Here is a 21,790-nt window from a genome sequence, read left to right on the forward strand (position 1 = left end):
CTGGTGGCTTGACGCTTCTAGGACCTTTTCCTTCAGAATACTGTGGATTCTTTTCTCAATGCTTCTGCAAGAGATGGTTTGTCTACATGGGGAAATTGCCCAGCAAAACTATCGCGGTGTAATTATTACCACTACAACAGTACAACTATGCCTCCCTGTGCGGACACTCTCTATTCCAGATTGAAATTTACTTTTTGTTTCTGGCTTAAAGTGTTTCCAATGTGACATGGGCTACCCTGAAAAAACTCACTTGTGTGAATATGGGGAGTTCTAGTGGAGTGGCTCTAGTGGTATAATATTACTGCTATAGTTTTGCCAGTCAGTTTTCCTGTTTAGACAAGCGTTAAGCAGCTGAGCTTTTCCTTTCTCTCATCCTAGCCACTTCCTGGTGAGGACGAGTTAAGAGTTCTGAAAAGCACTGAAGAGCAGACTAGGGTAAGTACAACTATCATTCCTTTTCAATTTCAAAATGTACAGTGGTTATGGATGTCTGTAGCAACCACAGAGTCCCTCTGGGCCTGATTTCTGAATGTGGGTGGTTATATTGGCAAGTAAGTCACTGGAATAAATAGTGATGGCAGCTGCCAGCTAGTCTGTAGGAATTTCTGTGCTGCTAAAGTTGGTGCGTCTGACCAAGTGTTAGCAATCATAATTTAGGCAGAGCCTAAGGAACAGGAGTTGTGCTTCTACTGTACCTAGTGGGTGGTTTATCCCAGTGTGGGACTGGTATTTTGAATTGTGATAGCTGATTAGATTTTATTGTGCTTTGCTTCCTCCTGGTAAAGAAGAGTAATCACTTCTGTGAGGCTAATTTGTCAAGGTGGGATGCCAGTTGTGATATATGTGCATGTGATAGCAAATGGGAAACTTGATCAGTGTGGGAAGGGAATATCTGCTAGTCATCCTGCTGGTGGTGTAAAGCACAGATAGGCTCATGGGTGTCTCCCAGTCCTTGCTGAACATAAATCCATCAGAGGCCCTATGATCATTTCCAGTATCACACACTATAGCCGTGTCTACACGTGCACGCTACTTCGAAGTAGCGGCACTAACTTCGAAATAGCGCCCGTCACAGCTACACGCGTCGGGCGCTATTTCGAAGTTAACTTTGACGTTAGGCGGTGAGACGTCGAAGTCGCTAACCCCATGAGGGGATAGGAATAGCGCCCTACTTTGACGTTCAACGTCGAAGTAGGGACCGTGTAGTTGTTGTGCATCCCGCAACGTCGAAATTGCCGGGTCCTCCATGGCGGCCATCAGCTGAGGGGTTGAGAGACGCTCTCTCCAGCCCCTCAGCTCAATGGTGGCCGCATGGAGCGGCCCCTTAAAGGTCCCCTCCCCCTCCTTTCCTGTGCAGGAAGCTGAGGGAACGTGCAGGCCAGAGCCCCGAAGCAGTTGGGGAAGCCCAGGGTGGCAAAGGCCGCGATGGTGGCATCTGGGTCCCCCAGCCTCACGAGCCTGTGCAGGAGCATGGCGTTGATGGCACGCACAACCTGCAGAGAAAGCACATGGGACAGCACCAATGAGGGGTGAGCAGGGTGTGCGTGGCCCTGCCCTGCCCTGCTCTCCTCTGCCTGGGCCCCCCTCCCCTGCCCAGCCCTCCTCTGCCCTCCCCCGCCCTCCCCTCCCCTTCCCTCCCCTCCCCTGCCCGGGCCCCCCTCCCCTGCCCTGCCCTCCCCCCGTGGGTTCTCTTACCTCCATGAGGACAGCCCCGACGGTGGCCTTGCCGACACCAAACTGCTGCCCCACAGATCGGTAGCTGTCGGGAGTGGCCAGCTTCCAGACAGCGATGCCGACCCGTTTCTCCACTGTGAGGGCACGCCGCATGGCGGTGTCCTGGTGCCTGAGTGCGGGGGTGAGCCACTGGCACAGCTCCATAAATGTCTGCCGGCTCATCCTGAAGTTCCTGAGCCAGCGGTCGTCGTCCCACTCCCCAAGCACCAGCCGCTCCCACCAGTCGGTGCTGGTGGGGTAGCTCCACAGCCGCCGGCGTGTGAGGCGGGGGGGGGGGGGGGGGCGGGGTGCTGCAGGGTTGGGGGTTGAGCCCTGCTGCCCTGGGGGCAGCTCCTCCTCCGGTGTAGCAAGGAGGTGCTCAGCTGCCTCCCGCATGGCATGGATCAGGGCAAGCCCTGCTCCTGATGGGAGGGCTGGGTGGACCTCTGGCTGCTGCTGCTGCTGCTGCTGCTGCTGGGGGTCCATGACTGCGGCGCCCGGGGTCTGTGTGCCTATGGCTCCTCAGACCGCGTGCTGTGCAGGCTGAGTGTGTCTGGGAGGGGCCCTTTAAGGGAGCGGCTAGCTGTTGCCCCGGAAGCGCTAGTCCGCCCTGTGACCCTGTCTGCAGCTGTGCCTGGCATCCCTATTTCGATGTCTGCTACTTTGGCGTGTAGACATTCCCTCGCTGCGCCTATTTTGATGTGGTGCTGCGCAACGTCGAAGTTGAACATCGACGTTGCCGGCCCTGGAGGACGTGTAGACGTTATTCATCGAAATAGACTACTCCCACTCGCAGCTGCATGAAGTTCCCTGCAGCAGCCCTCTGAGGATCTCAATGGTCTCTGCCCCTCTGGCAAGCCCAACTCTAGCCCCCTAGAGGGTTTTCACCTGAGACGGCCTCAGCACAAGGGGCTTTTTGTGAAATTCCCAAGGGGTGCACAGCCAAGCTGAGGAAAAGCCAATGGCAGGAGGCTCAGAGATCACCACTTCTCGTGGCTTAGCTCACCTTGCCTCACGGAGCATCTAGATCCAAGGCCTACACCAAGCTCCCCTGGGGCTAGAACTGTGCAAAACTCAATAAAAAGGGCAATCTCTGTGCTTGACAAACTGGCCCCATAGGCAGCTTTCCTAGACATAAGTGAGAACAGGAGGCATGCCCCAGGTTAACAAAAAGTTACAACCTTGCCATGCTTGCACAAATGCATTTACATACATGAGCCACCATTTTTTGAAATCTGTTCCTCAAGACAAGTTCATAAATCTATAGCAGTAATTCACTGGGGTAGAAATTCATTAATGCATTAACGATGCTGGTGGTATCATGTGCCTTCAACAACATCAAGTTCAGAAAAACTCAAACTTTTGACAGGGAAATACAGACTTAACATCGATGCCTATTGATCACAAAACTAGGTGATGTGCAAGAATATGGCCACAGAAATTCATTGTTGGTAAACCAAAGTAATGCACACTGGATAATGTAATTCCAACTGTACATACAAAATGATGGAGTCTAAATTAACTATTACTGTTCAATAAAGAGAACTTGGAGGTATGCAAGCATGTGAAACAGGCAGCCTAACTGAATTTTAAAATAATAAAATTCATATTAAGTAACTGTCAATTAAAATTACTGTATTATATTCAAACAAGACCTGAAAAATATTATAAAATATATCTCAAACATAATCTATGATAATAAATAATTATGACTCCTCCAGAAGACATAGCTTTCAGGGCCACCAAAGAAAATCTATCAGTTTTCATTTGTGCAGCTCTCAGTAGGCTTTGAGTTTGACATGGCTGTTCTAGAGTGTGATGTGGAGTGGAACTATGGCAATTCAGCCTTGAAAGAGCACGAAGCAGCTCCTATCTGAGGCAGGCAACTGCATGGGGTGCTAAGTATAGGGGTGCCAGACTTGAGTTGTTTTTTCTTGTTCACAACGAAAGGAAACAGAGAATATTTGAGGTAAAATGTTTCAGGTATTCTGTATGCGGATCCATTTTTCACTAATCTAGAATATTCTGGGCCTTTCTAGAATCTCATGGATCTCTAGAATCATCCAGATTTTGAGAACTACTTTTTCCTTGAACCTCCTAGTATTCTGTCAGACATGCCCTCCTGGGTGATAAGATGTGGTATCTCATCAGTCAGCAGTGAAAATGGACTGAAGTGAAGTGAGAGTCCAGCTATAATACCATAACAATGGCATGAAGATGAAGAAAAGAAACAGCAGTTTCCAGGCAAGATGAATGTGAATATGAGACAGTCCTTAATAGCAGCAAATCATACTTTTGTAACCTCTGCTTTAAGAACAGCTCACACACAATGATTTGTAATGTGCTTACTGCAGGACGTTCACAAACTTTTGACATATTCTATTTCCTCACACTTTACATGTGTGTGTTTGTACCACTGTCTTCCTGACTTTCACTCCTGAACCTTCTCTTTCTATGGAGGACACTAGATTCTGAACAATTTTTTTGTTTTGTTTTTTAATTCCATATAAACGCAAAGGACTGGGTCCATTGAGTTTGAAATTCTGTTTTCATCTTGGATTTTCCTTCTGTGAAGCCATTCCAATGCCACTTAATGTCAATTTTACTTCACATTTAATTTCAATTTTCTTTCTTAAAATGCGTATTGCCCTTAGCAGCAGGAATGCCACAAGCTTCCTTTTCCTTTTCAAAATCAAGACTTTATTAGCTGTAGAATCAAAGCACAGATACAGTATCATATTGCACAATGCACTGCATGTATTAAAGGAGGAGTTATCCAACATTTCGAGATCACATATTGTTTATTGTTATGTGTTGTTCATTGTTGGGCTTTTAGACATTCATTATTCATAGAAAATAATTTTTGTTTTACTTTGTAATTATAGTGTCAGGAGCCACAGAGAAGTCTTTAAAGAGCCACATGCAGCTCTGGAGCTGCAGGTTGTAGACCTGTGATCTAGGGGCAGCTCTGCTCCTGTCACTTTGGTATCAGAGTGCCGTGAACTCTCCTCCATTCACATAACAAAAGGCCCAATCATCTTTTCCATTTCAGACAGCAGAGTGGACCTAAGTCAGGATTCGCTTGTCTCACATGGGGGAAGAAGGGAAAAATTTCAGCTGCTCAGCTGTTCTTCTTTGCCTTGCCCCACACAATCTGGCCATCTCACTACAGGAGCACCATGGAAATAGAAACATAAGAATAGCTATATTGGACCAAATCAAAATGCCATCTCTCCTTTAATGGTCAGCACCAGATGCCTTCTACATTTGGTCTCATCCTGATCTGTGTTAGAGATTGGGTCAGGCCTTGAAGGATAAGGTTTAAGATCCCTTCCAAAATTGTTAACATTAACTCCTGTCATTGTGAATATTCTTATCTATAGAGATGTCCTGGCCTTTTTGGAATCTTGTTAGCTTCTCAGCAACTTTCAGGGCACTGAGTTTTACAGTCTAACTACTTAGTATTGTAGGTCCTTTTCCTATATTATCTCATAGGAATTCCCAGTTCACTGTGATCTGATATGACACGGTATCTTCTCCCACTGAGTGGAAAGAATGGACAATGTATGGCTGTGAATATTTGTCCATGTTCTTAGGAGCCTTACAGTATCATTTTACAGCAAAGGTGATGAACTATTCTACAGTGTAACAGATTTCATAATCATAACATTCATCTTAAATTTTATTTTGCTTAATTTCAGTCCCTCATACCATTACTCCTAATTATACCCCCTTGTGCCTCCCTAAATCATCCTTCTTTCCCTTTGGTATTTTACACCTTCTCCAGGTATGTCTTCACTACGCGGAAGAGCGACCCGATCAGGATCAAACCTCCAAGGTTTGCTTTCACGCACCTACTGGGGACACAGGAAATCGAATTTTCTGGGTTTGATAGTCAACTTCTGTGCTCATATTGTAACAGAGAGATAGCTGTGTTAGTCTATATTCTATCAAAACAAAAAGGCAGTTGAGTAGCATTTCAAAGGCTAACAAAATAATTTATTAGGTGGTGAGCTTTCATGAGACAGACCCACTTCTTTATACCATAGCCATACCAGAACAGACTCAATATTTAAGGCACAGAGAACCAAAAATACCTTATAATGGGCCAGGTAATTGCCACCCTGGTTCAAACCAGGTGTTAACGTGTTGAATTTGAATATAAAACAGAATATAAAACAGTTGAATTTGAATATAAAACAGTTCCACACTTTCTCTCTGAAGGTGGTCGTTAAAGCTCCTTTTCAGTAAAACACAGACTTTCAGGTCATTAACAAAATGGCCCACTCCATTAAAGTGCTGGCTGACAGGCTTGTAAATTAAGAGTTTTCTGATGTCTTCTTTGTAGCCACTTATTCTTTGTCAAAGAGTGTTTACCGTTTGTCCTACGTACATAGTATGGGGGCATTGTTTGCACATGATGGCATATATGATGTTAGTTGAGGAACATGAGAATGTGCCCATGATTCTGTGAGTAACCTGGTTAGGTCCAGTGATGGTATCTCCAGAATAGATATGTGGACAAAGTTGGCAATGGGGCTTGTTGCAAGGAAAAGTTCTAGGATTGGTATTATTGTGGTATAGCCTGTGGTTGCTGATGAGAATCCTCATAAGGTTGGGAGGTTGTCTGTAGGAGAGAACAGGTCTGTCACCTAGGGCCTTCTGGAGTGTGGCATCCTGATTAAGGATAGGTTGTAGGTCTCTAATGATGCGTTGCAGTGGTTTGAGTTGGGGGCTGTAGGTAATGACTGTAGGACACCTCCTGTTGTTGGTTTTTTGGGGTCTATCTTGAAGTAGCTGGTTTCAGGGTATTCGTCTGGCCCGGTCAGGTTTTTTTTTTATTTCTCCTGGTGGTGCTCCTCAATATCACAAGGCATAAGGGAGGCCTAAGGGGGAGTTTCTTCCATCGACCTTCCTCTGTGAAGATGGCCAGATAAGTCGCTTGTAGGTAAGTTAATTCTAGCTATGCAACTGCCATAGCTAGAATTGTGTATCTATTTTCGATTTTAATGTCTAGTGGAGTCCTGGCCTCAGATATTTGTAGACTTTTATCTTGTCCCCCTAACACAGCTACACATACTTAACTTTTAGGTTTTTACTCCTAGGGCAGAATCTCCAAAACCTTGATAATTTTCGTTGCTCTTCTATAAGCACCTCATTCATATCTTTCTGATAATGGGGTGTCTAGAACTGAACACAGCAGCCCACATCTGTTTGCACCAGGGCTATACCAAAAGGCACCATTTTCTTGGTCTCTGTGACTTCTGCAGTTCTCAATTGCATAGGTCTTTTTGCTGCTCTGTCACATCAGAAGCACATGCAATGCCCTGTCCACTCTCCAGCTACTTTAGGTTTTGTTTAGTGTGACTGCTCCTCAGAATCCTCCCTCTCCTTGAATATTTGTGACTCGGACATAATACAGCTGTGCTTTTCCAGATGGAATCACATTATGTTTTCTGAATCACATTTTGTGCTAGAGTTTTGACTTGCCCAGCTATAATGCTCTTTGTGTGCATTCAATCAACCTTTTCAGATGGCTCACAGGTCTCAAACCCCACTACATCTTTTTGCACCTTTTGGCACCACTAAGTATTGTTATAGTTACCTCAGAGGTGAGGGAGGCATAGTATGGTGGTGTGATTTGCACAGGATCACACAGCCAATCAGTGGCTCGGATTGAATTCCTGACTCTTATGCATTGCTCATACAGAGCTCCAGTCTGGTCTGACTTTTGGGAAGCATCAAAACAAAAAAGGAGTCAAGTAGCACTTTAAATACGAACAAAATAATTTAGTAGGTGAGCTTTCGTAGGACAGACCCACTTCTTCAGGCCATAGCCTTACCAGAACAGACTCAATATTTAAGGCACAGAGAACCAAAAACAGTAATCAAGGTGGACAAATCAGGAAAAAAAATGATCAAGGTGAGCAAATCAGAGAGTAGAGGGGCAGAAGGGGGGTGGGAAGTCAAGAATTAGATTAAACCAAGTATGCAAACGAGCCCCGATAGTGACCCAGAAAATTCCCATCCCGGTTCAAACCATGTGTTAATGTGTTGAATTTGAATATAAAAGAAAGTTCAGCAGCCTCTCTTTTTCAAGAGTGTTGTGAAAATTCCTCTTCGGTAACACACAAACTCTTAAGTCATTAACAGAATGGCCCAATCCATTAAAATGCTGGCTAACAGGTTTGTAGATCAGGAGCGTTGTTATATCTGTTTTGTGCCCATTAATTCTTTGTCTAAGAGAGTTTGAAGTCTGTCCAACATACAAAGCACATGGGCATTGTTGGCACATGATGGTATATAAGATGTTAGTTGAGGAATATGAGCATGTGCCCATAATTCTGTAAATCACCTGGTTAGGTCCAGTGATGGTATCTCCAAAAAAGATACACGGACAAAGCTGGCAGTGGGCTTTGTTGCAAGGAAAAGTCCCAGGACTGGTGTTCCTGCGGTATAGACTGTGGCTGTTGGTGAGAATCCTCATAAGGTTGGGAGGTTGTCTGTAGGAGAGAACAGGCCTCTCACCTAGGGCCTTCTAGAGTGTGGCATCCTGATTAAAGATAGGTTGTAGGTCTTTAATAATTCGTTGCAGTGGTTTGAGTTGGAGGCTGTAGGTGATGACCAGTGGTGTTCTGTTCTTGGCTTTTTTTTGGGAAGCATGTGACAGGTAGGATCAAATATCCATGAGAAATATTACACAATGTGCTCCATTCACATAGATTCACTCTTTAATTCTTTAAAATACATTATAAGTCAAACTAATAAAAGGTCATGTTTCTGAGTGACACACCTTGTGGTTTTGCCCTCTTTAGAAAAGCGTGTGTGAGAGCAGGCCATCTGGGTTTGTAAGGGGCACAGTGTTATTGCAGTCTTGCTGTGGGGAGGACGTGTGGTTAAAAAAATGGGTATTGCTGCAGCAATTTCACGCATAGCTCTTCAATATGTAAATAGCTGTGATAGCATCTTTGGAAATGTTGATTTGTGTGTTCTTCAATTCTTTTCATGATGCTTTCCTCAGACACTGTGGGGAGTGAACTCCTCTGCCTACAGTCAGTCTGCACCACTCTGTTTGATCAGCTGCTAAATATTGTCATTCTCAGATGATTGCTTTTCTGAGTGTTTCAGAGTTTCCATCAGGAAGAACCTTCCTGTACTTTGTCAGGACTGAAGCTCAAAAGCAAAATGAAGCTGCTAAAATGATCTACCTCACTGATTAATCCCATCACAGTACCTCACATTTTCAGGCCCTCTACTGGCTCTCCCTGAAACCTTAATAAGTAAAATTTCTTGACTTTTCCTCCAAGGTTCTACACATCTTTCCCTCCCTTCTTGTCTCATGTCAAATTGTCAGCCCCTCGCCTCTAACAAAAGCAGGCTGAGGCTGAATAAAGGTACGTAGGGGTCCCACGCACACCATGACAAAAGGGCCCTGTGTGGCCCCACCTTCAATATGGAAGTCAGAGGGTGCCTTCCCACCTTCCCTAGAGAAGCAGTAAAGTAGCACTTTAAAGACTAACAGAATAATTTATTAGGTGTGAACTTTCGTGGGACAGACCCACTTCTTCAGACCGTAGTCACAGAAGAAGTGGGTCTGTCCCACGAAAGCTCACACCTAATAAATTATTTTGTTAGTCTTTAAAGTGCTACTTTACTGCTTTTTTGTTTTGATAGTATATAGTCTAGCATGGCGTTCTGTTACTTTCCTAGAGAAGTATGGATAGCAATATGGGGCCCTCTTCCACCCTAGGAGTGGCAACAGAGACTCTATGGGCTGCATCTACACTCCATTCCTCTTTCAAAAGAGGAATGCAAATGAGGGAAATCGAAAATGCAAATGAAGCACTGATTTACAAATGTCATGCTTCATTTGCTTAATCGCTTCCAATCATTTTTTCGGGAGAGATTTTTTTCGAAAAAAAATAAGGCAGTGCAGATAGGATTCTTTCAGGGAAAAAACCCCCATTTTTGAAAGAACCCTTATACCTCATTTTTGTCAGGCATAAGGGTTCTTTTGAAAATGGGGTTTTTTTCGAAAGAACCTGGTCTACAATTTTTTTTCTAAAAAACCTCTTCCGAAAATGTGATTGGAAGAGATTATGCAAATGAAATGTGAGATATGTAAATCAGCACTTCATTTGCATTTTTGATTTCCCTCATTTGCATTCCTCTGTCGAAAGAGGAATGGAGTATAGATGCAGCCTCTGACTCCCTGTTCTCCAAAGAGGCAGAGCTAGTGGCAGAGGTGCTCAGTTCTTAACACAAAACAAAAGAGTAGTCCTGTAGCTCTTTAAAGACTAAAAAAATAATGTATTAGGTGATGAGCCATCGTGGGGCAGACCCACTTCTTCAGATCTGGGTGTGAAGACTTGGGTCTGTCCCACAAAGGCTCCTCACCTAATAAAGTGCTGCAGGTCTGCTTTTTTGTTTTGTGAAGACAGAATGACACGGTTACCAGTTCTTAACACAGTCTATCTGCATAGGTAGGTGGACTGGGCTCACTTCACTTTTCTCCTCCTGCCACAAACAGGGTGTTCCCTGCAGGTAAGGGGTTTGGACTCCTCTGAGATTCAGGTCTTGGAGTTAGCACCCCTTTGAAACACACAAGGCAGTTCACCCCAGGTTCCCATACCCACTGTTTCAGGCTCACTCTGCATGTCAGGCAGCCCACACTGTAGCAATAAAAAGAAAACTGATTCTGATGTAATCACAACTCCAGGAGCTAGCGCTGTAGCAAGGGCCTATAATAGCCATGCCTCAATCTCTCTCTGTGTCAGCCACATCAGCCTATGATCAGTTTCTTATATAAGTATCTCTAGTCTTCTTGGGCACTCCAACTCCATGTGGGACATCCTCCCTGGATGGATTTGTTAGGTGACTACTAGCCCCTCCTTCAAATCCCTCAAAACCCAATTCTGCCAGAACATAGACAGGAAATTCATTACAGAAGGAGAGCCAGGTTAGTCTGTAGCATCACAAAAGAAACAAGAAGTCCTGTAGCACCTTAAAGACTAACAATTTTATTTATTGGTAATGAGCTTTTGTGGGTTAAGATGAAGTGGGTCTTAACCAGGAAAGCTTATTACCTAATAAATAAAAGTGTTAGTATTTAAAGTGCTACAGGACTGCTTGTTTTATTTTAGGAACTTAATTAGCTAAGAAGAATATGCAATAGTTTAGCTACTTCTTGATTTTTCCAAGTATACAGATATATAAAATGTTGTATCTTTGGATGTCACATGGTTTCTTAATTTGAAAGTTCTTGAGTGGGGGGGGAGGATGTTCTTTGATTGTGGCTTCCAGGTGCTTATTCACTTGTAATAAATCTTGCTTATACAACCTATGTAAAATCAGTGAGGTGCCTTAGCAGGGAAAAATACAATTCCATGCTCTTAGCTGTACATTCTGATTTCTAGGGTACAGAAATGAGGGTTACATTAATTGGTATGCATATTTAGCACCACGTATTTGACGGTTTTGCTGGGCATTAAGTTAGACTCACAACTCTTCTGCGAACAAAACATTCATACCTTTTTATAGGTAAATTGAGGCACAGAGCTATTAGGAGCCATGTCTGGAGCCACTAAAGTAAATGCCCCCCAGCGACTTGCTTCAAGGTTGCACATGGCATGGACGCTTGTGCAGGGGCCTGTGCTGACTCCTCCCATTGCAGGATCAGAGCCCAAATCAGCTATATAGTTGTGAGTGCAAACACAAGGCAGTAGCAGTCCCAACATGCAGCCCTTTGTGTGGGTGACAAGTCTGCAGCTAGGGTAAGGTTATTTGCACAGACCCCTGCTCACCAGCAAGCAAGACGTTCCTCCCGCATACTGGGAGCGTGGCCCTGCACGCGCCGAGGACCTGGAGTCACAGCAGCAGCCGCACAGAAGTCAGCGGCGCTGAGTCTGTGGCGGGAAATGCACGTGCATGCAGGCTGGGGGTGGGGGTGTCTGAGCGTGGCTGCACGTGAGCAGCGTCTCAGCAGCCACGTCCCCGGAGCGATCCCAGAGGACTGCCCCGGGCACGGAACCCCACACGCCGAGCCCCGCAGAAAGCAGGCCGAGCAGCTCCGTTTCCAAGTTCGAGTCCCTTGCAAGCACCCCACACCAGATCCCACTGAGGACCCGCCCCCCGCCGCCCTCTTAAAGTCACACAGCCACGCTGCATTGCCTTCCGGTACCCTGGGCGCTGCGCTCACCCAAACACCCACCGCCGGTTGGCCGCCCCCGCCTGCCAATGCAGCGTGGCCACCGGCTTTGCCCTGAGCCGCGGAAAGTCCAGGCAGGCGCTGAGCTCGAACCGTGCAGCCTCCCACCCCCCGTGCACGGTGCCCCTCATTCACATCCTTGGCCCCCTCCCCCCTGGAAGTGGCTGATCGCCTTTGTTGCCTGCCCAGCGTTAGCGGAGGCGGGTGAAACTGCTGCATCCTTTTCTCTCGCTTCTTTTTCTGAAGGCCAAAAGCTCGGAAACTTCCTGAAATTGTTGCATTGAAGCTGAGCGGACTTTCCTCCTTCCCCCATGAGCTAGAAACTGACTAGAGGCTGCAAGGCGGAGAGTGGGACAGAGAGGTGCAGCACGCTTCCTGTAGGGGACTCCCTGGACTTTCCCCTCTCCCCCGTTTGTCTCTCCTGGGAGGAGCCTGCAAAAAGCACATTGTAAAAATAAATTCTGGACCGGAGCCAGCAAGTGTAAACTTTTAAGTAGCATTGGGCAGATCGCGGCGGATAAAGGAGACACTCCTTCACGCCCTGATGTGGAAAACCTCCGGAGGGAGCTGAACTATTTCTAGCAGCGATGGGTTCCCTCATCTCTTTTTTGCCTCCTCCAAACGCCGCGATGGAGGGGGTGAGTGGAATGTATTTCTGGGGCTTTACGCTGACTTAGCCTAGTGCAAAGAGTGGGGGGGGGGGACCTCGGAGGCGCTGCAGCAGCAAAAGGCACTCGTGTGAAGAGTTCGGCTCCGAGGGTCAGCATTTGTCATGTTTGAACAGGAGATAACTAGCAGGTTGTTGCCATTAAAATGGTCTGTGTTGGGTTAACAAGATGTTAATCTCGAGAGAGCTTGCAAAAAAAAAGTTTGGGCTCTGTCTGCTCTTCTGTAAGAGCCGTGCACGTTCCACGACACTTTCAGCTTGGTGGGTTGTTTTTGTCTAGTTGTTCCTGTTTGTTTGAGGCATGGGATGCACTGACAGGGAGAGCCTGTCTGAGTCAAAACCAGCCAACCAACCAAGACCAGCAAGTTCTCCATTAACATAAATAAATAGAAGCAGAATCTCGGGGCTTTTGATGGCTTTGAAGAGTGAGTCATCTCGAAAACAAAATGCCTCATTCTTTATTACTTTCCCTCCAGGAGACACAATAATTCTGAAACTTTGGGGGTGGTGGGGCAGAGAATTTGCTCTGGCTTTTTTAGTTTGCTAAGTGAATGTTAATAGAATGTAACCTGTTGTGAAGAGACTGAAGCTATGTAACTGGCAGAGAACCTTTCCTAAAGAGAACGTCTCCTGCATCTGACCAAGGAGGTCTTTGCCCACAAAAGCTTATGCTCCAAAGTATCTGTTAGGCTACAAGGTGCCACAGGACTTCTTGTTGTTCTCAAAGATACAGACTAACACGGCTGCCTCTCTGATACTTGTCTCCTAAAGGGTGGAGCAGAGAAAAGAGACCCATCCCTCTTTAACACCTCACACCCTATCTTTTCTGAATACCTGTGTAAAATTCACTGTTTTGTCAATTATCAGGGAAGTAGCCATGTTAGTCTGTATCTTCAAAAACAACAAGTCCGGTGGCACCTTAGAGACTAACAGATATTTTGGAGCATAAGCTTTAGTGGGCAAAGACCCGCTTCATCAGATGCATGAGTGGGGATGCCAGGGGGTGGGGATTGTCAGTGGAAGTGGAACGTCTTTTTCCCTAATAACTGCTCAGGGTTGTTGTGCGCTGGCAGATTTTTGTACCTGACTGTTTGTAATAGACAAAATGTTCATACTTACCCCAGAGTTCTATTAATAAAATCTTAACACCCTTCTTTGCCTAGTTCTGTGAAATGGCCCAACATCTTGTCACTTGCCCGGGCTAGGGACAAATGAAAGTGTGAGTTTGTGGGTTATGGGGGATGATGCAGTTTACAACTGTACTAAAAAGAACACCCTAAAGCACTGGTGTGCCTTTTTATTTTATTTTTTGCTGGCCTTCCAGTCATATGAGACTTGTCTCCTTGATTTTTGTGTATTTTTTGTGAACAACAAGTTCTGAACATATTTGTAGACGCACTGTAATTCTGTGGTATGAAAGGTTACAGTTATGCTAAACTTGCCAGTCTCTGTGGTTCAACATATGTATATGTTTAAGGTATGTAGATGGATATGACTTCAGCTTGGTTGCATAAATTCGGTGCAGAAATTGATCTGGATTCTCTTTTCTCTTCTTTAAGGCCATCTTTGTTTTGCTTTTCACCATGAGTGGCAGGTATCCTAGGCAGAGGGAAGGCAGTGCCTTCCCAAACTGCCTCACCTGGCACTGTCCATGCTCCATTGAAAGCCCCCAGGCTCTCTTCCTCAGGGTGCTCATGTGGTGGCGGATGCTGAGCAGGCAGGCTGGGGGCTGCGCAGTGCTACTTGTCCTCCTACAACTGGGACTGGTGGTTCAGTGGGGGAAGAGGGTCCAGGTGAGGCTGCAGCCACAGCAGCTGCCAGGTCCTTGGAGCTCCAGGGGTGCACTGTCCTGGGCTGGGGGCAAGCGACTCCACTGTATGTGTTGGAGGGAGGGTATGCAGAGGCCAGTGGTCACAGGGGCAGGGCCTTGTGGAGAAGCAGCGGGGGTAGGGATGCTTGCTTCCTTTAAGCTGTGAGGTCACCTACTATCCATTCTTTGCACCAAGGAGGTTGGTTGTATTTGCATGCCTAGCATAGTGAATACTGAGGAAAATTAGCTAGGTTCAGAAGTTAAAATAGGAAAAGAACAAGTTAAAATTTATTTAGAAAAGTCAGATGTCTTCGTGTCACCAGGGCTTGATGAAGCGCACCTTAGAATAATGAAGGAGCTGATCATCATTACCTATCATCTTTGAAAAGTCACCAAAGATGGGAGAGTTCCAGAAGACTGGAAAAGGTCAAATATAGAGCAACCGTAAAAAGGAAAATAAAGACAACACAGGAAACTGCAGACTAATCAGCTTAATTTCTGTGCCAGGAAATATAATGGAGCAAATAATTCAGGAATCTATTTGTAAACTCCTGGAAAATGATAAGGTACTGAATAACAGTATGGATTTATAAAGAACAAATCAACCTGAGTGCTTTTCTGATAGGATAACAGCCCATGTTGATAAAGGGGGGAAAGGTAGATGATGATGAAGCCTCAACTGGAATACTGTGTCCAGTTCTGGGTGCCACATTTTAGGAAAGATGTAGACAAATTGGAGAAGGTCCAGATAAGAGCATCAAAATGATTAGAAGTCTAGGAAAAATGGCCTATAAGGGAATATTGAAAGAACTGGATTAGTTTAGTTTAGAAAAGAGAAGACAGACAGGGATCAAGATGATAGGTTTCAAGTACGTAAAAGGTTGTTACAAGGAGCTAGTCTCTGTAACATCTTATGATAGGACAAGAAGCAATAGTTTTAAATTGCAATAAGGGCAGTTCACATTGGATGTTAGGAAAAAACTTCCTAACTCTCAGGGAGGTTAAACACTGGAATAAAGTGCCTAGGAATGTTGTGGAATGTTCAACATTTGAGATTGGTAAGAGCAGGTTAGACAAACGCCTGTCAGGGATGGTTCAGATGTTGCTTCGTCTTGCCATGAGTGCAGGAGGCTGACTTGATGACCTCTTGAGGTTACTTCCAGATCTAGTATTCTATGATAAAGTACTCCATTTAAGAAGGAATAATCAGTTTCACACATACAGAATGGGACGTGACTGTCTAGCAAGAAGTACTAGAGAAAGGGGTTTCGGGGTCAGAGTGGGCTACAAGGTAAATATGAATCAACAGTGTGACACTTATCAGAGGGGTAGCTGTTTTAGACTGTATCTGCAAAAACAACAGGAAGTCCTGTGTCACCTTATAGACTAACACATTTATTGGACCATAAGCTCTCATGGGCAAAGCTTATGTTCCGATAAATCTGCTAGTCTATAAGGTGACATAAGACTTCTTGTCATTTTAGAGTGACGCTGTTGTAAAAAAAGCAAACATGATTCTGGGATGCATCAACAGGAGTGTTGTGAGCAAGACAAATGAAGTCATTCTTCCCCTCTATTCTGCGCTGATTAGGCCTCCGTTGGAGTATTGTGTCCACTTTTGGGCACGACATTTCAAGAAAGATGTAGAGAAATCGGAGAAGGTCCAGAGAAGTGCAACAAGAATGACTGGAGGTCTAGAGAACATGAGCTATGAGGGAAGACTGAAATAAACTGGCTCGTTTAATTTAGAGAAGAAGACTGGGAGGGGAATTGATAGCGGTTTACAAGTACCTAAAAGAGTGTGACAAGGAGGAAGGAGAAAAATTGTTCTCTTTGGCCGCTGAGGATATGACAAGAAGCAATGGGCTTAAACTGCAGCAAGGAAGGTTTCGGTTGGCCATTAGGAACCATTGGGATAAATTCCCTAGGGATGTTGTGGAATCTCGATCAATGGATATAGTTAAGGGTGGGTTAGATAGACATCTATCAGGGATGGTAGATGGTACTTGGTCCTGCCATGAGTGCAGGGGACTGGACTCAATGACCTCTCAAAGTACCTTCCAATTCTAGTGTTCAATGATTCTATGACAGAAGCCATAGAAAAACTGTATCAAAGGCTACAGTGGTATAGATTACTTCTTGGTTACTTTAATGTCTGTATTGTTCTTATATTTATTTCTGATTTGTCCCTAAAGATCCCCACACATTCAAAGAGCTTTAGAAACTGTAGCTCACAGTCTGCTCTCTTGACCCACGTAACTTTACTGGCCTTGTCTACATACAAAAATGACCACTTATCGACAATAGCTGCGTCTACACTACAGAGTTCTGTCGACAGAACTCACTGTCAACAGATATTTTCTGATAGAACCTCTGCCTATAGAACATGTCCGTACCTAATAGGGGCTCCCCCTGTCTACGCCCTCTGTTGACAGAGATCAGCCAGACTAGCCAGTCCTCTGTGGACAGAACAGCCAACTGGAAGCTCTGCAAACAGGGCTGCCCAGTGATCTGGAAGCCCTCTCTGTCAATAGAGGGCCCCTTGGGCATGTCTACACTATTTTTCTTTCAATAGAATTTGTGTACAGAGGTGCTATGCCTCAAACTTTCAAGACATAACTCTGCTGGGAAAACGGTTACATTCTGTTGACAGACTATAGACAGAACACATTTGTAGTGTGACTGCTTCCTAGTTTTGTTGACAGAGGGCCTCTCCTGTTGACAAAACTTTGTAGTGTAGACAGAACTAATGTGTATTAGCAATAGGTGCAGCTAAAATATGTGCAGTGCTGAACATAATCTGTCCTGGTTTGCAGTTGCAGTTAAAGTGTGTCAACACTTAAAACAATCAGTCCTGTAGCATCTTTAAAGACTAACAAATTTGAGGTTGAGTTTTCATAGGTTAGCCCCACTTCATCAGATGATTGGAGTAGACACAAAGGCTACATCTACAGTAGAGTGTTTTGTTGACAAAACTGGGGTCAACAAAACTCATGGAGCATCTTCACACAAAATGTGTTTTGTCAACAGAAACTGTCAATAAAAAAAGCTGTGTAGACGCTCTGGGAGGGCCTTTGGTTGACGGAGTGGGTCAAAAGATCGATCCACTTTTATGTGTTGGTGCGATCTGTCAACACTTTTGTCAGAACATCTCTTCTGACAGTAACTTCTGCAGACAGATGCTTCTCGTGTCTGGTGTAGACGTAGCCTAAGAATATAGGGTTTATATAGCAAGTAGAGTGGAGGCAAAAGAAGGAGGGAAAAAAGGACAGAGTGGGAAGTTTACTATCACTAGTAGGACAAGTAGATGAAGCAAATTAAGTTATGTAGGATGTGTCCCATTCCTGCAAATATCAAAGGTGGGGAAACTGGCCTTGTAATATTTAAGATGGTCGAGATCTCTGTTAAGGCCTAATTTCTGAATGTGTCCAATTTGCAAATGAATTCCAGTTCAGAGGTCTTCCTCAGTAATCTTGTGGTAAAATTCTTTTGTAGAAGAATGACTACTTTTAAATCCATTATTGAATGTCCAATGATGTTAAAGTGTTCCCTTTCAGGTATATGTGTATTCCAATTCCTGATATTGGATTTATGTTTATTCATCAGAGAATCATAGAATTCTAGGGCTGGAAGAGACCTCAGGAGATCGAATCTAGCCCCCTGCCCAAAGCAGGGCTGACCCATCCTTTGGCGAATAAACCTAATACATTTATTAGTCCTTAAGGCGCTACAGGACTGCTTGTTATTTGTGAAGCTACAGACTAACACAGCTACCTCCCTGAGGCTGTTAACCTCTTCAACACTCAATTCAGTTGTACTCATCATTAGTAATGGGAAATTTCTCATGAGGCAGACAGTGTGAGCAGGATTTGTTCCACATTATGTCAGTGTAGCCATATCTGGAGGGGAATGCAGCCCTTAGTGAAAGAAGTACCCAAGAACAACAATAGATTAAATTGTTTGGGAAAGACAGGAAGAAGTATTTGCGCCTAAGAGTGTTGGTGGGGTGGGCAGGTGTGGGGAGATGTGACATGGGCTCAATTTTGCAAAAGAATAGTAATTTCTCTGGTCTCCAATCCATTTAGTTTTTTTAATGTTCTGATTTAATGTATTAAAGCCCATTTTTGGGGTTGTGCTGGCTGTGGATTTTTGGGCCTGGACCTTTTCCTCATCTCTTCCACTGAGACTTTACTTTCGTTCTGCCTCTTTTTGAGGAACTGTTTTTCACATATTGCTCTACCATTGAAAATCAGAAGGAATAGCTGACCTTATTAAAATTAGTGTTCTGGGGCTGGGGAAATCTTACCCATTTCCTCTCCTAACTACTGTAAATGTGGATTCCAGGTGTAGTTTTTATAGGCGTATTTGTATGAGACTATTAAAATGCCTGTGTGGTGAAACATGTTTTTGAAATGTCAATATAGTTTTACTGATCCTTTCTGTTAGGAGGGAACTAGGCAAAATGTCAAACTGGTGGGTTTTTCTGTATATATTTTTCCTGTTTTATAACCCTTACCACATAGTTATCCTGCATATTTGGAGCAAAGTATGTGTGTTATATACTAACTGTAAGGACCCCCAGTGCTAGATATTGTAAAAAATCCATGGACACCTATTACATGGTTACTGCAATGTGGTTAAGCACTGGAATAAATTGCCTGGGGATGTTGTGGAGCAGCCATTTGGTACTTCAACAACAGCAGGGATAGAACCATGATCTTTGGATCCTATTTTGTGAACTGTTGGAGACACTCCATAAGCTGTCCCAGCATAGGGCAATAGGGCACACAGTTCCACAATTTTTAAATTAATTTCCATTAGAGTCAAGTGGTGTGTGCAGCCACCCAGCCACACACCATCTCTTTTGTTATATACCATGTGATACATGCATTTGCAAATATGAAATATGTAATAGAGTTTTAAGATGGAAATAGAGATTTTGTTAGATCCTTATTTTTTTTAAATTCAGTAAGGAAGAATATCTAAAAGAGTTATGTTAATTAGGGAAACTGAACCCAAACTCTAAGGCCATTATTATCTAGCCTGCCCTCTTGCATAATGCAAGCCATAGACCCTGACTCATTAATTCCTGCTTCAAACCCATAATTTCTGATTGAGCTGTCGCATCTCTCTCAAAAGGTATGCATCATTTCCTTCCTCAGTGAATGTGGCTCAGGACCCACACTGGATCTGAAGAAGAGAAATCAGTTTCTCCCATTTACTTATCATAATACAAGAAAAAGAAGACTTCAGATGTAATGGTTTTTTGCTAAACAGCCCATAATTAATAGTAACAGAGATAGCTGTGCTCATTTATGTATTATCAAAACAAAAAAGCAGTCCAGTAGCACTTTACAGACTAACAAAATAATTTATTAGGTGATGAGCTTTCCTGGCACACACCCACTTCTTCAGACCATAGCCACACCAGAACAGACTCAATATTTAAGGCACAGAGAACTAAAAATAGTAATCAAGGTTGGCAAATCAGAAAAATTAATATCAAGGTAAGCAAATCAGAGAGCAGAGGGGCAGAAGGAGGCGGGGGGGGGAAGTCAAGAATTAGATAAATCAAAGTATGTAAAAGTACCCCTATAATGAGCTAGAAAATTGCCATCCTGGTTCAAGCCATGTGTTAATGTGTTGAAGTTGAATATAAAAGAGAGTTCAGCAGCCTCTCTTTCCAAACGGCTGTGAAAGTCCCTTTTCAGTAATACACAGACTTTCAGGTCATTAACAGAATGACCCACTCCATTGAAGTGCTGGCTGGCAGGTTTATGAATCAGGAGTGTTTTAATGTCTGTTTTATGCCCATTAATTCTTTGTCTAAGAGAGTTTGAAGTCTGTCCAATAGACAAAGCATGTGGGCATTGTTGGCACATGATGGCATATATGATGTTAGTTGAGGAGCATGAGAATGTGTCCGTGATTCTGTGAATAACCTGGTTAGGCCTAGTGATGCCATCTCCAGAATAGATATGTGGACAAAGCTGGCAATAGGCCTTGTTGCAAGTAAAAGTTCCAGGATTGGTATTCTTGTGGTATAGACTGTGGCTGTTGGTAAGAATCTTTTTAAGGTTGGAAGGTTGTTTGTAGGAGAGAACAGGCCTATCACCTAGGGCCTTCTGGAGTGTGGCATCCTGATTAAGGATAGATTGTAGGTCTTTAATAATGCATTGCAGTGGTTTGAGTTGGGGGCTGTAGGTAATGACCAGTGGTGTTCTGTTCTTGGCTTTTTTGGGCCTATCATGTAGTAGCTGGTTTCAGGGTATTCGTCTGGCCCCATCAATTTGTTTTTTTTTTATTTCTCCTGGTGGGTAATTCAGGTTTATGAATATTTGGTGGGGATCTTGTAGTTTTCAGGCTCTTTCAGTAGGATCAGAGCAAATGCAATTGTACCTAAGGGCTTGACTCCAACCCATAATTAATGTGTGTCACACTCTGACACAAGATGTCACTGAGGCCAAGATATTAGTAGGATTGAAAAGTATGCTTAGATTGCAAGCCAGCCATTAATGGGGGTGGGGGATGAGGGAGAAGGAGGGAGTTAGGCTGAAACAGCCTTAGAGGTAGATATTCCATAACCATCCCTTCTGGCACTTCTGTTTAAATCCCTGGATTTGGTCACAGTCAGAGACAAGATTCTTGGCTAGATGGATTTGACCCAGTATATCAAGCCCTGTATGCCTATTCTTCTTTCCATTAGTGATTAAAACTTTCAGTTGAAAATGGCTTAATTAGGGGATACTGCTGTGGAATTTTTAAAAGAGCTCTTGATACGTGAACAGGCAACATTAGGAAATCTTTCTTTCGCTCTATAAAAGCAAATCAAATTGGAATATAGATATTCACAGTGTAGTTGACGGCTAGCGTGGATATCATAATTGCATTCACCTTTAAAGATAAATGCTCAAAAGGGCTTTTTGTAACCAATTCATGGATTTACAATGTCTGTTCAGGGACTACAAAGTTCATTTTCAAAACTGAAAGGCATGGCCATGCTAGAATTACAAAGCTGTATTGCCGTCACTCACACTGTTTGGTGTTTTTTCTCAAAGTCCCAGCTCTCACACTGGGAAGATGTGTGCTGTGATCCAGTTCTAGAGTTTGTTTAATACATGCAAGTTGGGAGATTATCTTCAGTTCAAATGGTGGAAGTAGGTGTTGAAACTGTTATTTTTAAACTGAGTGGAAGAGTAATAGGATTATATAAATAGGGCTTATACAGCCACTGGTGTTTTTAATGGCCATGCTTTCTAGTCCAGGGATAGACAACAGATGGTGAAAACTCTGGTGGCTGGTCTGTTCAATTACTCCCATTGTTATTACTGCCAGTGGAGCTTCAAAGGTAGAAATAAGGAAGAGTCTAGTGCTGAAAAGGTCTAATTTTGCT

General features: G+C 44.0%; 1 protein-coding gene across 5 annotated transcripts in view; it reads left to right on the forward strand.

Annotated features, from left to right (window-relative positions):
• The first annotated feature begins 418 nt into the window (after positions 1 to 418).
• Positions 419 to 21,790, forward strand: part of PRR5L (proline rich 5 like) — a 93,288-nt gene continuing 71,916 nt past the window's right edge. For 3 of the 5 annotated variants that reach the window (XM_074998945.1, XM_074998947.1, XM_074998949.1), the window contains exon 1: positions 12,139 to 12,558. The gene's annotated coding sequence lies outside the window, so the exon portion shown is untranslated. Of the gene's footprint in view, positions 436 to 12,138; positions 12,559 to 21,790 lie in introns of those variants that run through there. The other 2 variants (XM_074998946.1, XM_074998950.1) reach the window with 2 other exon arrangements.

This window comes from Carettochelys insculpta, chromosome 6 (assembly GCF_033958435.1).
Source record: "Carettochelys insculpta isolate YL-2023 chromosome 6, ASM3395843v1, whole genome shotgun sequence".
NCBI classification, from domain to species: Eukaryota; Metazoa; Chordata; order Testudines; family Carettochelyidae; genus Carettochelys; species Carettochelys insculpta.